The 15,223-nt window shown below is 48.3% G+C and overlaps 1 protein-coding gene across 1 annotated transcript in view; it reads right to left on the bottom strand.

Moving 5' to 3' along the window:
• Window positions 1–14,872, bottom strand: part of LOC142583123 (uncharacterized) — a 120,061-nt gene extending 105,189 nt beyond the window's left edge. Inside the window, exon 1 of the mRNA XM_075693454.1 lies at window positions 14,631–14,872. The gene's annotated coding sequence lies outside the window, so the exon portion shown is untranslated. The remainder of the gene's footprint in view (window positions 1–14,630) is intronic.
• Between the last annotated feature and the right edge of the window lie 351 nt (window positions 14,873–15,223).

Genomic DNA, 15,223 nt, shown 5'->3' with positions numbered 1-15,223 from the left:
GGGGGGCCACCGAAAAGGTCGCTCGTGTGGCCAACAGCCAAAAGGACGCTGCAGTCACATGAGCTCGGATCAAGGCCGGTTGGGCAAACGCGCCGGCACCCTTCGTCTTCGCAATTGCGTGCAGCAGGTCGTATACGGGCCCCATCGAGTTCGAAACAAAGCTGGCATCGCAAGCCCAGTATATACGGCGTAGGCTGAAATGTGTAGCAGGAGAAAAAAAAAAGGTATTCTGGAATACGTCTCAGGTGTGACTGCATTAAAGTGCGGCGGATTCCTATCCGCGTGTGCATCCTGCTGTTAAACGTGTTGCGGCACTGCCAGCTCAGAATGGGAGACAAATCCAGACCCCACACTATACATACGTACAAACACTGCAGTTATGATAGATACACGCAAAGCAGTTTCCCCATGTACGCGGGCAAACCATGCATCGCTCCTAGTTTGTTCTGGTGAAAATCACATTAACGTAACGCCCCGATGGAAAACTCTGGTTTGATTGGCACCCATTTCGATCTACACTGCCAACGAATTCTACGCACGTTATTCTTAATTGTGTGCAGCAGCTATCCGATACAGCTGGGGACCCCAAGGAGGACCTGGATTAACCAAGGAATCTTAAGGAACGATATTGAAACGCAGCACAGAGGATTAAACTAACGAGCTTACTAGCACCAGCCATCGTCCCGCTTCAAAGAGACGCTCTTAACATCAATCCATTCGTAGGGGAAAGGCGGGGAAAACGTTGCTCGAGTTGTCGCGCACGCTTTTAATTTAGCACGCGGACATATATGCCAGGAGTCTGCGGGCAGAGCCTATTGGGCAATGTGTGCGCGGTCGGGGTGGCGCTCCGAGACGGCCTTGAATGATCGTTGAAGGAGGCGCGCGTTGGAATGAGGCGTCGGCGAACACGACCCGAGCTGCTCGGCCGGGAGGTGAAAGAAAAAGGCGCGCGCGTGATGTGCGTGAATTCATTATGCATTCCACGTAGGAGGGGCGCCGCTTTCGGCGATCGATCGGCGGTAATGGTGGCCGCGGCTGCCTGCGTATTCTCGATTACGAGGGCGAGCCTGTAGCCGAAAAACAATAAATATTTTGGAGGCAGAATCAAGCGTCTTTTCCTTTCTTTAGATGACTATGCCACCAAGCCAGAGAGCGCCCATACAACGCGCAAAGAACGCAATAAATGACCCGCGCAAAGGGGAGGGGTCAGAGAATATTACGCGCAATTTATACTCCGCAGCATATTGTTCTCCCTCTCGACAGAGAGAGGGAGAGAGAGACAAGTATTGTTCATTATATTCGCAAATCGAGCCCAATGGGCATTCGGCAGGCGTACTTGATGTTGCATGATATCGGGCCGAAGATAAGACACGACGGGCCGGGTGCAGGGGGAACAAGAACCACATTAGTGAGCAGCCGTCGCGTATTTAAAATAAATACTTGCTGGCGTTACATCTGGGCGCATGCGCATCGCGTGACGCGACGATCGTGACATGATACAGATGTGATCGTTATTGCTATTATCACTGTTGTTGTTGTTGCTGAACCTAGACAACTTCTTTGTTCTGCAGGAAAGGGCAATCTGGTAAGCTCAGGAACAAAGGAAAGGACAAAACAGACCGCAGCGGTGAACCGTATATCTGACGTCAGAGCCGAACCGAAAAGGGCCAGGTTGTTAGCCGCGGTCGGGGTGCTTTCTCTGTCCTTGTGATACGCTTAAATTATTACGACTCTCACCACTGCCATGACTAGATGACAGCTTATAGTGTCAGGCCTCCGGCCTGTACGCACGCCGAGACCGCCACTGTGACGACAGTTTCTCAGCGAAAAAAAAAACCGCCCACGAGACCTGACGTCACACGAGACGCCATTTTCTGGTTCACAATATACGCAGTAATCTTCCGCCCGCAAGCGTTCACTTAGCTCAGAGCAGCGTTGTTGTGGATAACTCTGGATTCAATTCGATTCCCTCAGGCTTGTTTGAAGGACCATTGAGGTTTCCGTATACATGGCCGTTTTTAGATCTTTCAGGAGCCAATTAATTCTGTTCATTGAAAACTTACTTTCAAGGCATTTCTTAGATCTTCAGAATGGTAAAGCGTACAGCTGCAAAATAGATGAAGCCTTTCGAATTATTTGGCGAGTTTTGTTAAGTTCAGGGAATGTGGAGTCCATGAGAAAAACAACTACAGGTACTTAAGATATAAGAACATCTGCTATTGCATGTCTAGCAGGCTATCTAACATGTCTAGCACCTATCCAGCCACTTAAAATATTAATGTTTCGTTTTACTGAAGCATTTCGCGCGTTATTCGAACTTGCAGCACAATTCCAAACAGACTGTATCAAGATGTATTCGACACGTTGTAAATACCATTAAATTGATCACTGCTTTTGCTGTTGACGCATTATCTTGGCGTGCGCAGCACATGTGCAGGAATTTTGGACGTCGCCCCTTCGAAAATCTGTTGAACTTCACCGCAATACACAAGCGTAAGTCATAGGGCAACATTTTCAAAAATTACATAGTTCAAAAGATTGGCGAGTTTGAACAAGTTTCAATTAGCAACGTCGAGAAGGTGCTTCCTTCTAACATACGCATTTACCGCACTTAGTCCAAACTTCGCTGCAGCTTTATAACAGTAGTCAGGACCAAAACACTGCTATAAAGCAGCATTAAGTGCCGAGTAAATGTAATAACGTACGCATTTAGAACAAGGAAGTACCCTCTCGACGCTGCTAACGAGAAAAAGAAGTTGTAGAAACTAGGCTTATCTTTTCAAATATAATTTCTGATAGTGCTGCCCAATGAGTTACGCTGGTGTGTTGCGGCGAAGTTCAGCGGATTGCCGAAGGGGCACTGTCCAAAATTCCTGGGTATGAGTGGGTACGCAGAGCCCGAAAGGGTTACAACGAAGCTTTCCGCCCCTCTTTACCCCCCCCCCCCCCACACACACACTTTGTGGGTGCACGCTGGTTGCTGCTTCGCCGAGTATATAGAACGACTCTGGCCACTGGGTTATACGTGCTCAATCTTGACCAATGCCCCAGAATGGGTGCGCCGCTGGGACACGAGGGGTATATACACGTGTCATACTTCTCTGCGCCATACATCTCTTATCAGCGTTATTCACTCGACAGGCATTACACATCTCCTCCATGTTCGTAACGCAAAGAACCAAAAACTACGGGCGGCGAGGCTGGGCGCGCGTCTTTCGCTACTGCTGCCACCTTGCGTGCTACAAGCTTAGCGTGATTTGTATCCCGACATCGCGTCGAATCTGCGTGTTCTCTTTCTATTTACTCCTCCCTCCTCCGCTCCCCCCCCCCCGCTTAAGCTCACACCAATGACCACCCTCACGACCTCGCACTCGGCATCGTAACGCCCCCCCCAAAAAAAACACTAATCAAAAGGAGTGCACAACCACGCAGATATGACAAGTGACTCTCTTCAATGAAGAAAAAAAACTGCACACCGAACGGGGGTCGAAAGAGCGTTGGTCGGTGGCCTCGCGGTTCCATCAACGACGGCCTTCGCGCGCCACCTTCTATTCCAGATCTGATCCGAGACTCCTGGCGCTATACAGGAACACGTCTGGCGATCCCCCAGTATTGATAGCGCTGCCTGCACACTGTGACTCGTATACGGGGACAAAAATCACGTAGGAAATGCAGTGTGAGCAATCGCTACACTACACCTCGCATGTGTCGCACGCAACCGCAAACCCCAAAACGGGTCCAGCTCCTCCACTGGCCACCCTCCACGAGGCACGTATACTCAATGGAAGCTTCGCGAAAGGATTAATAAGCAGCGCACAATGGCTGACCTTTGTTCCCTTTACTGTTTAGAAGGTGACTTGTTGACTGTGGCCGGCGAGATCCCCGACACGAGCCGGCATTCGCTGCGCAGCACGGAGTTGGTGAGAGGGAGTACACTTCCCGTCACGAGAAAGCGCAAAGTCCACAAATGCACGCAAGGCAGAGAAGCGCAGCCTGTATGTTATGTGAAATATCATGTTAAACTGTATTTATGCACTCTTTTTTTCTTTCTTTCAAATCACGGACCGGAAACCAAGGCGAACGCGAAACCAGCGCCAAATGACAGGCGGAGACGAGAACGGTTACCCGCGGAAACGCGTGGACGCCTAATTACGCGTTAACGCAGCGTATACGCGGAGTCGTTACCAACGGTGGCGTTAAGTTACGGTCGTGCCCACAAACTGGAGGTTGGTATAATGAACGTGCTATAGCCGCGTTCTGACCATATTTTACCGCAGGCCGTCCAAACGCGAAAGTAGATCCAACAATACCAAAGCTTTGACAGTACCCGCGCTTTCGCTCAGCTCTCGCGCCTCGGGCCTTTGTAGACGTATAATTAGAAGAAACCCAAGCAGTGACGAGGCACATCCCCGTAGCGGTAAACGCGTTTGATAATACGCCACAGAAGCATAGCGCAGACCCGCTGTTCGATTGTTTATTATGATGATCATCGCGATGATCACTTATGAGAACGCTGAATTGTGCTAGTTGGTGTCGATTCTCAAGTACAACAGCGCAAATAAGGAACACGAGGGGGGGACACAAAACGACAGGACCACGCACTGATGATTTCCATTGACGTCCCCTTTTGATCGAGTTTTACTGCATCTATTGCCGTCTAGCATTTCTTTCATATATCATGTATTGTCGCTTCATTGAAAGCATATCTATATCGTGCAGTTATCTATGCCTGTAACGATCCCGGCTCCATCTCTTTCCTGCATTTTTCCCCCCCATCAACACTTATCTCGCTCGCTGACGAGTCGACGCTCCCATCAGGTTTGAATACCAGCGCTTCAGGAAGGCGGGCGTACCCTACGGTTGTGGCTGGATGATTATCTATAATATCCAGTAAAATGTGCGGAGTCGCATCCGGGCTTTAGCTGCAGCAGATAGATTTCTGTGCCTCGACCCGCGGCGAATATTTGGTCCTCTATGTTTTTGTCCTCATGCAGTCGGCCAGGTCGGCTACGCTTGGCTCCCACAACGGCCGCTGTATCTTACAGCGGCATGACGAAAGTTCAATGCAGATGCGAAGCCACATATCCCTTTCTAATAGTGCAGCCATTTTTTCCGCTAAAAATGGAAAGTAACTTTGCTTTAGGTAGCAGGAAACCTTTCTTTCAGTAAATGTTTCTTTATAATATGAAGTTGCCGTACGGTTCCTCTAAAACTAAAACAAAAGCGAAAGAAACATCTGGGCAGTCAGAAAAGCTTTTGATCGGGCTGTTCGGAAAAGGTCACGCGTCAGCGCCCATGCTGTCGGCTACGCGAAAATTTGACGTCACGCGCTATATATATATATATATATATATATATATATATATATATATATATATATATATATATATATATATATATATATATAAAACTGGAGAAGGAATTGCTGAATTTGCCATACCGGTCAGTTTTCCAATTCAGTTGACAAATACAAACTCTGCAAATATTTTAATATCATTCGCATCTGATCCTCAGCCGCGTTCGACAAAATTTCACTTCCCTCGGCAACGTTGGTGTGCATTCTATTACTGCCATATACCGCCGGTTAATCTGGCTTACACATGGCAAACTCCCATTACTTTTCTTAATCTCGCCTAACTATCAGCTAGCTACTGCAGAGTCGGCTCGCTCGCAAGCGCGTGCGGCCACGTTCCTGTAAGCATTTCGCGTTCCCTCTCTCGTTGCGCCGTCCGCATATAGCTTTCCTTTCTCGGTTATCCTCCAAGTTTCGGCCATTACGTTAGTGCTGGCGAGTTTCGCCGACTTACTCGGCGACAATGTAACATTTCAGTACAAGCCCCAACCACAAAGCCGCGCTGCACGCGTGATCTGAGCATCCGCGTTCCAAACATAGTCCCGAGTTCGACTCCGTGCATGCTGACGTCACGGAAACGACCGAACGCAATGGGAGGCGCACTTATACGAATTGTCTTCGATTTGTACACAGCGGTGCATTTGTCACTTCGTTCTTTAGACACCGCTGTTGCCTAATTATAGTTGATGACGATAACTGCTTGAAAGCGCTCACTCCGCTTACAAAAACGATCATCTACACCCTGCACATCCACCCGTTGAAATTTACGGGTAGTTACCACGGGACAAGGTCAGTGCTATATTGTGGGCGAACCTTTTTTTCTCGATAATGACGTTTGTTAGCGTACAGGCACTTTTATTTCTAAGGATACAGTTAAGCTGGCGCATGCTCTAGAGCTCACCTCGCGGAAGCCATCCTACAGGCAAGTATATATAGTTGTCCTATCGTACTCTGACTTCTTCAAGGAAAAGCGTACACCGAAAAACTCCAATGTTCGCACTTCTTGCCCGAGGTCAAGGCGTGTCCAGCCGACCAACGGGGGAGGGGGGGTGTTCGGGAAACCACACGGCCTATCAAAACAAGACGAATAAAAATGAAAAAAACAGAAAGGGGGGAAGGGGGCAAGTCGAGGCGCGAGCTTCTGCGTCAGACCGGTGACAAAACAGCGCCGAAGTAGACCAGACGTGGCCGGTGTAAACGACCGCGGTGCCAGTTCCGCGAGCCCGGCCCAGCCGTCTTCTTCACCGAAGATACGGAGAAGACACTCCCGGCCCGGAGGCCCGGTCGGGCAATTTGTCCGCAGTCCCTGCGGCAAAACCACAGATACATTTGCATGCCGGAGGTAGCGAGGAGTGAGCGCGCCGAGCCGCCGTTTCCTCAAACCAGAATAGACGAGTCGCTGCCTTCTCCTTGACACGACACGCGCGAACCGCTCAAGCGCGAACACGTGTGTGTGTGTGTGTGTGTGTGTGTGTGTGTGTGTGTGTGTGTGTGTGTGTGTGTGTGTGTGTGTGTGTGTGTGTGTGTGTGTGTGTGTGTGTGTGTGTGTGTGTGTGTGTGTGTGTGTGTGTGTGTGTGTGTGTGTGTGTGTGTGTGTGTGTGTGTGTGTGTGTGTGTGTGTGTGTGTGTGTGTGTGTGTGTGTGTGTGTGTGTGTGTGTGTGTGTGTGTGTGTGTGTGTGTGTGTGTGTGTGTGTGTGTGTGTGTGTGTGTGTGTGTGTGTGTGTGTGTGTGTGTGTGTGTGTGTGTGTGTGTGTGTGTGTGTGTGTGTGTGTGTGTGTGTGTGTGTGTGTGTGTGTGTGTGTGTGTGTGTGTGTGTGTGTGTGTGTGTGTGTGTGTGTGTGTGTGTGTGTGTGTGTGTGTGTGTGTGTGTGTGTGTGTGTGTGTGTGTGTGTGTGTGTGTGTGTGTGTGTGTGTGTGTGTGTGTGTGTGTGTGTGTGTGTGTGTGTGTGTGTGTGTGTGTGTGTGTGTGTGTGTGTGTGTGTGTGTGTGTGTGTGTGTGTGTGTGTGTGTGTGTGTGTGTGTGTGTGTGTGTGTGTGTGTGTGTGTGTGTGTGTGTGTGTGTGTGTGTGTGTGTGTGTGTGTGTGTGTGTGTGTGTGTGTGTGTGTGTGTGTGTGTGTGTGTGTCTATATACATATATATATATATATATGTAGGAGCAAGCGGGTCGCCCGATGCGGTAGGGCACATGTGCCTCCTCACCAGGTCTCGCTTTTCGGCCCAACAAATCCCACGCCCCCGCGCTTGGTGGCACGAGTGAATTAATACCTGCCGCGGAAATAGCAGGCTGCGAGACCCTACCAGACAGCCTGCTATTTAACTATTCAATACGTCCACCAGCACACTACCGTAATAGAAGACCAGGAACAGAACTTACTGGGGCTCACAGTTTCTTTTTATTATTATTGTGTACACACAAGCGGGAATAGAATACTACATGCACGTGCACACTGCAGCGAAAGATGCGAGAATAATTATTTACGGTGTACTTTCGGTTCCAGAAAGTATCCAGTTTTACGGTCGTAGGTGTCTCTCTCTGGCTCGTGAATCGCATGGCCAGTGCTTAAGCTCTCGCAATAGGACACCAATGTACAAGCAGAAGGAACAAGGAAAAGGTGCCTGGGCATGTCAAGCAAAATGTCAGACTCGAGTATTTGCAGGAACCGTCAAGAGGAATGAAGAACGCCTATTCTATTTCAGTGGCTTTAAAGGAGGGGGGGAAAAGAAGAAAGAAGTCACCAAATCGTCCAGCTTGAGTGCAAGTCGTCCACTCAACTGTTCAGCCATAATTCGGAAAAGAGCGAGGTAATTTGTGCTCTATAGTTGACGTGAAAGGTGTTTTTTTCCCAGGACGAATACCCTGCAACTGGTAGCAACACAATAGTTTAGGTTTGGCTCAATATGTACACTAGTTTGCCACAATGACTAGGCAACTGGTGAATCGAGAGGTAAGATATTTAAATTTTACAGGTATATGGACTCTCAGGAGACCTGGTTATCTGGCCTCACTTATTCCCCGTCCTCATCGTCGCTTATACAATTCCCCTGTTCTTTCTATTTCCCCTCCCTCACCACCGAATGGCTGTCCAGAGGAATGTACCTTAGGCCAACCTATCTGCCCTTCCAATCGCTAAACTTTTTGCCCCTCTCGAATAACAAGCAGAAAGAAAAAACATATAGACCTTGATTAAGATTTAGGTGAAGGTAACAAGATTAATTGTGCACTACAGTTGGCCGGCGCTCAAATCGAGTACTAACGATTCACTGTGGAAGTACTTAAGAAAACTGAGAGTAGGCACTTTCAACACATCCAAAACGCAGACATTGCTTGCAACCTTTTGTACTCGCTCTTCAGGACGGTAAAGACGAAGCATGAACGCGAACGCGCACGAGAACATCTCAATCAGCCGACCCATCTTGTACAAAACACGAGTAAAATTCAAAGACAAAAAAAAGAAAGAGAAAAGAAAGCAGAATTCATGGGAAAATTCAAATAGGACAGATGTTCACAGGAACACAAAGAATGAAGTCAGTGATCAAGCACGGAATGTCTGAAGCGCGAACCAACGTGTCGACAGGGGTACTTCATCAGAGACCTGAAATGCTGCATCCCTTGTTCAACACAAGCTGCACATCATTTCTTCCTGTAAAGTATTGCAACTCAAGTGTGCTGCTCATGATTGCACAATTTCTTGGACTAGGCTATATTCAGATGCACTTGCCACAATCTAACTTCACTCAGATGTGTGTGTGTGTGTGTGTTTGAATGAAACCCAACAAAACTTAAACCACTGAACAGAATTGAGCTCGCGTAAACTAAACATCTGGTAAGCTTTATTTAAAGGCCTGCACTGTAACTGTTAAACGAGGATCCGGAAAAAAAATTGTTAGTTTTTAATGGGCGATTCATGATGACGATCACCAACATCAGCTCCAGCCAGCAGCAGCAGCCCTTTAAAGGAGTACCGAGGAGTACTGACAGGAAATTTAGTACTCTGTGCGCGGTAAGCCAGGTTCCGAGCACTCTGAACCTTAGAAAAAGAAATACTGGCACGTGCGAAAGGTCCTTAAATAACTTACTATAACCTGTTTCCCTGGACCACTCTCGGTTTCAATATATACCGAGGAAGCGGGTGCATCATGCCATGATGATAAACGGGCTCGAAAGGAGTGGTCGCTCCGTTCCTGTGATCGCTGCATCTGTCCCACGCAAGCGCAACCAGTAGAAACGCGCGCACCAATGTCGTTTCATTTTTTTTTCCCCCCAAGCAACGTCATCACACCTAGCCTTATGGCAGCACGACGACAGCAAATTTTGCTCCGCGTCAAGACGTCACGATGACGTCGATGACCCATGGTCCGGCGTTGCGAGGCGAAGTTCAGTATCGAGTTTAAAGATATTTCCTTTCCGAAGCTCAATATTTGTTATTATTCTGCGTGCGATAAGCGTGTGAGAGTGTGTCTACAAGTTCGAAAACGTTCTTCAGTTCCCCCTGCGACGGGGTTTTATTTTCTCGACCGCCTTCTGTAGCACTGCAGTGCGTTTATTTACACACAGAGATGAATGTAATAATAATTATATGACAAGGCTCAAAGCGTTTCCGTTGAAAAGGTCTACGATGAAAATCGCTGCACAGCACACCGAGTGCCAGGGTGCAAAAGCATTATATTCAAACGCGGAAATCCTTCTGTGTTTGATAAAGCATAAATCATGTTTTTATCTGCTTCAGCGTGTAATGGCGCGACTTAGCTGCAACCACATGAATGGTATACGCGGCCTGGCGTGTCGACATGGAGGAAGAAAAAGTTAGGAGGGAGCATTACGTCACGCAGCCAGCCTTCGCAAGCGAATGCTCCATGACGCCAGTCGCTTTGATCAGTGTCCGCCCAACACGTGACCTCTTGCGTCGAGATCGCGGAGCAAGAATCGAGATTTGCAGACATGGAGGAACTTTCAAACGCGACAGCGTTAAGGGCCCCAGGTAGCAGAAAACCATGTGTCGGCGTCCGGCACCCAGCGTCGGACGTCGTTCCGGCATTTCGAACCACCCATACCCATGCCCTCCAACCCGCGGTGGTCGCTTAGTGGCTATGGTGTTGGGCCGCTAAGCACGAGGTCGCGGGATTGAATCCCGGCCACGGCGGCTGCATTTCGATGGCGGCTAAATGCGAAAACACCCGTGTACTTAGATTTAGGTGAACGTTAATGAACCCCAGGTGGGCAAAATTTCCGGAGTCCCCCTCTACGGCGTGCCTCATAATCAGATTGTGGTTCTGGCACGCAAAACCACATAATTTAATTTTTAATACCCATGCCCTCCAAATGCGCAAGGAAATCACTTAACTAATTGTGTTTCTCAAGCTAAAATAAGTAAAAACAATCGTAAAGGACAACTTACACACAACTTACAGACATGACAGCGTCGGAGTGTAATTTGAATATGCGAGAAAACATACTTCTATTACGCGAGAACTCAAGCAAACCCCTTTTCCAGCGTTTCTGCCAAACACAGACTGGCAACCGCATCCACCTGTTGCGCGCGCTTGCACGCGAATATCTCGGAGTCCACGGAGCGGCGGGCCCGTTTCCTTGAAACACTTCCAGATGGCGCTCGCCTCCGCCGCATCGCGGCCCGCGCAAAAGGCCGCGTTCCTACTAGAAAGTTCGCCTTCGTGCAAAGCATTCGTCGCTGGCGTTTCCCGGTAAACATTACGGTTACATAAATTGCAGTTGCCGGGAAGCGTGAAAAGCAGTCGGGGATCTTTGAATGCTATCGCGTTCCGCTCTTAAAGGCAAAGCTTGAGCGTCCTGCAAATTTTCTTTCCTTCATGCGATTGGGTAACGAAAAAAAAATCAAACAGCTGTACTAAAACCTACCGCACGCTCTGACGTATGCCCCGTGTTCTGACGTTCACACTACGCATTGGGACGACGCTCTTGGCTTCAACAGCGTTGCGCGATGCTCCCTGCTAACGTACACTGTACTCCTAACTTTTTCCTTAGCCATTGACATCATTGTCACGTGCACCACAGGTCATTTCCACTGCCGAAAATCGCCGTGGTCAGTGCAGGAGGCGGTTTGCCCGGTCAAATAAATTATACATTGTTTTTGGCGCGCACGATGGTGCTACGATATCGTCGCATCCCACAGTACTAGTTAATTAAGCGATTAAAACGACACTTAAGCAGAGCCCCTTTAAATGGCGTACTGACAATGATGTTTCCGACTATTCTTTTCCTTTTTGCATTGAAATAATGATCCGAGACTGCCAAACTCTAGAAAAAAAATACTCTCAAGCCCCTGATAGCCCTAAATAACCGAACAGAATAGCTTTTCTGCTGCCAGTTTCAGTTGCCTTCCTCAGGTGTGCCCCAGTTTTCTTCCCCAGATCCCCAGGCGGTCAAACTTAATTCGGAGTCTACCACTACGGCATGCCTCATAACCAAATCGTGGTTTTGGCACGTAAAAACCCCAGAATCCAAGTATTGTGTCATAAAGTCATGACGCAGAAGGTGGCACGTGGAAGCGGGATACTGCGACGTTCTGACACTCGCTCCGGCTCGCTCGACCACCTGGTATGCCTCCAAATCGGCCCTAGGAACGAACAGCAGAATAGGAGGCGACCAAGCGAACCACAGGGCGTGTCAAAACGTCGCAACGTCCTGGTCCCACGTGACCACCTTCCGCGTCATGACGTCACGGCACAGTAGAAACGAAACTAGCTGGAGAAAAACGATTATATTGAATTATTTATAGCTTTCTTAAGCATATGTCAGTTTTCTTTTTGGAGGATGGGGGTTTAGGAGTCCATGGTTTTCTTCTATCGCAAGAAACAACAAAAATTATTTAGTGCTCCTTCAAGGCGAAAAGTTTCTCGCGGTGATCTCCAGTTACCACTGTCCTGCACCGGTCGACTTGTCTACACCTACCCACAAAAATTACGCCTCCGTCTTCAATGTGAACCCCCAGGGAACTTTCCAGGCACGACACATTGATGTGGAAGTTAACCACAAGCTTGAAACAAGGATCCTATTTCCTTCCTACAGACACAGCAGTTTCAGTTGGTACACTAATCTCTGGCTCGCAAATAAATGTAAACTCAACGTAAAATCCTAATGCAGCGCCAGAGAAACTAAAGACAGGAAAAGCATTTTACACTTTACGAAATAAATAAAGTAGGATGCCATGCGATATGAAAGTACAGCTACTAAATTATGGGCTGCGGTCCCAAAATATCTGAAGGATTTATCCAGGTTATCCTAACACGGCCGACGGTAAAGCATTGACGAAGGCAGTAATGCATACGGAATATGGCCTTCAACGTGAACGAAATTGTGGGCAATATTATTTGCGCACCACTTAGAACGAGAACTAGGGGACGACAGACACAAGCGCAACATTGATAACATAATCATTGATCATGAACTGTAACCAAATAGCTCAAACCAGTACACATACGAGATTGTGGAATCTGGTTTGACAGCTCACATATGCGCATAATGTATTTAAGTGTATTCATTTAGGCTATGGTTCTGAAAATTTTTCATATATTTTACTCCTTCCAGTGAGCGAAATCTGCCTGTGCCGTTTGTTTAAACGGAAGTCTTATAGCTTACCACATTTAGAGGAAAAACGTAGATCTCTTTCAGACAGGAAAGAAACATCACCGAACATGCCCCACACGACCACAACGTTCGCGGGATTTCGTACATACACGGTAAACTCGATTTTTCACTCGCTTACTGCCACGGCAGTTGTTACAAGGCAAAAAGAACAAGTGCTTAGACGTGACAGAAAGGCTAATAACGGCCGGTTACAACTGAAAAAGAAAACAGTTCAAGCCAGCACCACAGAACAACATAACGTCGCGAATCACAATGGACTTTATCAAATGGCATATGCATAGAGCATAGATCACCAAACACAAAGCAGTTTTCGCATGGCTGCTATCGCTTCGCCGTCTGCTCAGGAAACAAAGTCTTATCGGGCCGTTGTTACCAAGCAACTGTCATTAAGCACCTCAGACTCTAGATTAGAAACGTTAAAGGCTAAACCCCATTAGCGCGATTTTGTGCGCGACAGCGACGAGCGACGGGTTTGCGCGACGGATCAGGCCGTCGCTTGAACAGATCGCTCGGTCTTGTCGCGCGGTCGCTCGGTTTTGCAAATCTAGAATTCGTCGCTCGTCGCCCGGAAGTGCTATGAGCGACTAGCCAATAGCGCAAAGCCGGAACTGGATGTACGTAACTCCAGTACTTCCGATTGTCGCACGGAACGAGCAAACGATTGAATTTTTATAGGTGCAAGGATAAGAACCTACTGCAAGACTTTCAGAAATATTTTATGCTGCTTTTTACAGTAAAATACATCAACTTAAGTTAATAAAACACGCGTCACGCTAGTTTCGGCGCCTATATTGCTGCCCTCATACCGGCAACACTGGGGAGACGTCGCTCGAAGTCATCGCTCGCATGGGGTGCAACTTGTAGGCGACGAGCGAACGCGACAGCCATCTCCATCGCGTCGCCTGTCGCTGTCGCGTGCAAGATCGCTTGCATGGGGTTTATACTTAAAGCTTCTACAGTTGCTTTTCAAAGATACGAGTGTACGGATGCGCGGGGATAACTAAAAGATTAGAACTATATTCAACTAAAGAAAAAAATTGCAAATACGCCTTCTCTAGCCGACGACTTTCACTAACACCACCGCACAACCAAAATTCAGTAAGGCGATCTCGGCGGCGCCAGTTTCTGCCTACGAAACAGAAAAGAGAATGACTAGGGTGCTCGTAAACGCGACCAAAGCGTTCTGTGGCGCTTTCAAAGCACACGTCTCGGAGCGTTAATAAATGCTGTTGGGCAACGTAGCGAGGTACTCGCGCCAGCTCACTGTACAGGAAACGTCTGCGGCGTCAACCGGACAGCGTGAAAAGATAGCACTTGGGTCACACAGAACCGTTGCTCGTTAACAATTGCAGGAACAAAACGGGGGGCCAGGAGGCACCGCGAGACCCACGCGAAAATCGATAAGACACAGCATCGAACTGAGCGACCCACGGAAGCCGCACAGGCGCCTGCCTGACTTGCCTGCACATAAAGCTAGGTACAAAACAAGGCGCAAGGCAGATCGTTGGCGCCGCCGCATGATGAGTCATGCAGCATGTTTTTAGCGACGCGGAAAAAACGGGTGGCCCCATTCATTCTGCGTTCGACATCGCCGAGAGCTTGCGCTCGCCACAGCGGTCCGTCGGTTTCGATAATGAAAATAAACACTCACCGGAGAGACAGCCCTGTGAAGTCACATCTTCGTCACACGTTTCCCCCCCGTCTGTGCCATCGGAACACCTGGCACGGCTCCAGGCGAGCGTGGCGCCGATGTGAATGGAATTTAATTGCCGGTCGGTACGTTATTGTACAGGATTATCCCGGAATGAACCTGTTTCGGCGTAACCCTAACACAGGCGAGCCATCGCGAAGGGAAGCACTCTTGCCTGCATGGGCGGGTCCTCCTCGCCGACGTTCTCGCGAGAGTCGAGACGCGGCGGGATTCTTTGGGAGCGCGTCGCTCTCTCTCCGGTTGCCTGATTGGCGGTTTCAGTTTCGGTTTCGTTTATGCCGAAGTATGTGGAGGCACACTGCGTACTTACATATTTCTGGAACATTCTACATGCGCGCAAATGTAAGTAAAGCAGCACACAATAATTACTTGCACAAGTTTAATGGAGCCAGATTGAAGTAAATATAACAAATGAGAATGTAAATAAATTCCAGTCTTCTTCATCATGTAAAGAATGCACGTTATTATCAGGCGAAAATTTTCAATGATAAATTCATGTGGTCTCTGCAACATTCGAGAAAGCGAACGTCATA

Source organism: Dermacentor variabilis, chromosome 5 (genome assembly GCF_050947875.1).
Source record: "Dermacentor variabilis isolate Ectoservices chromosome 5, ASM5094787v1, whole genome shotgun sequence".
Classification (NCBI taxonomy): Eukaryota; Metazoa; Arthropoda; class Arachnida; order Ixodida; family Ixodidae; genus Dermacentor; species Dermacentor variabilis.
This window is presented reverse-complemented; position numbering and strand designations above follow the sequence as displayed.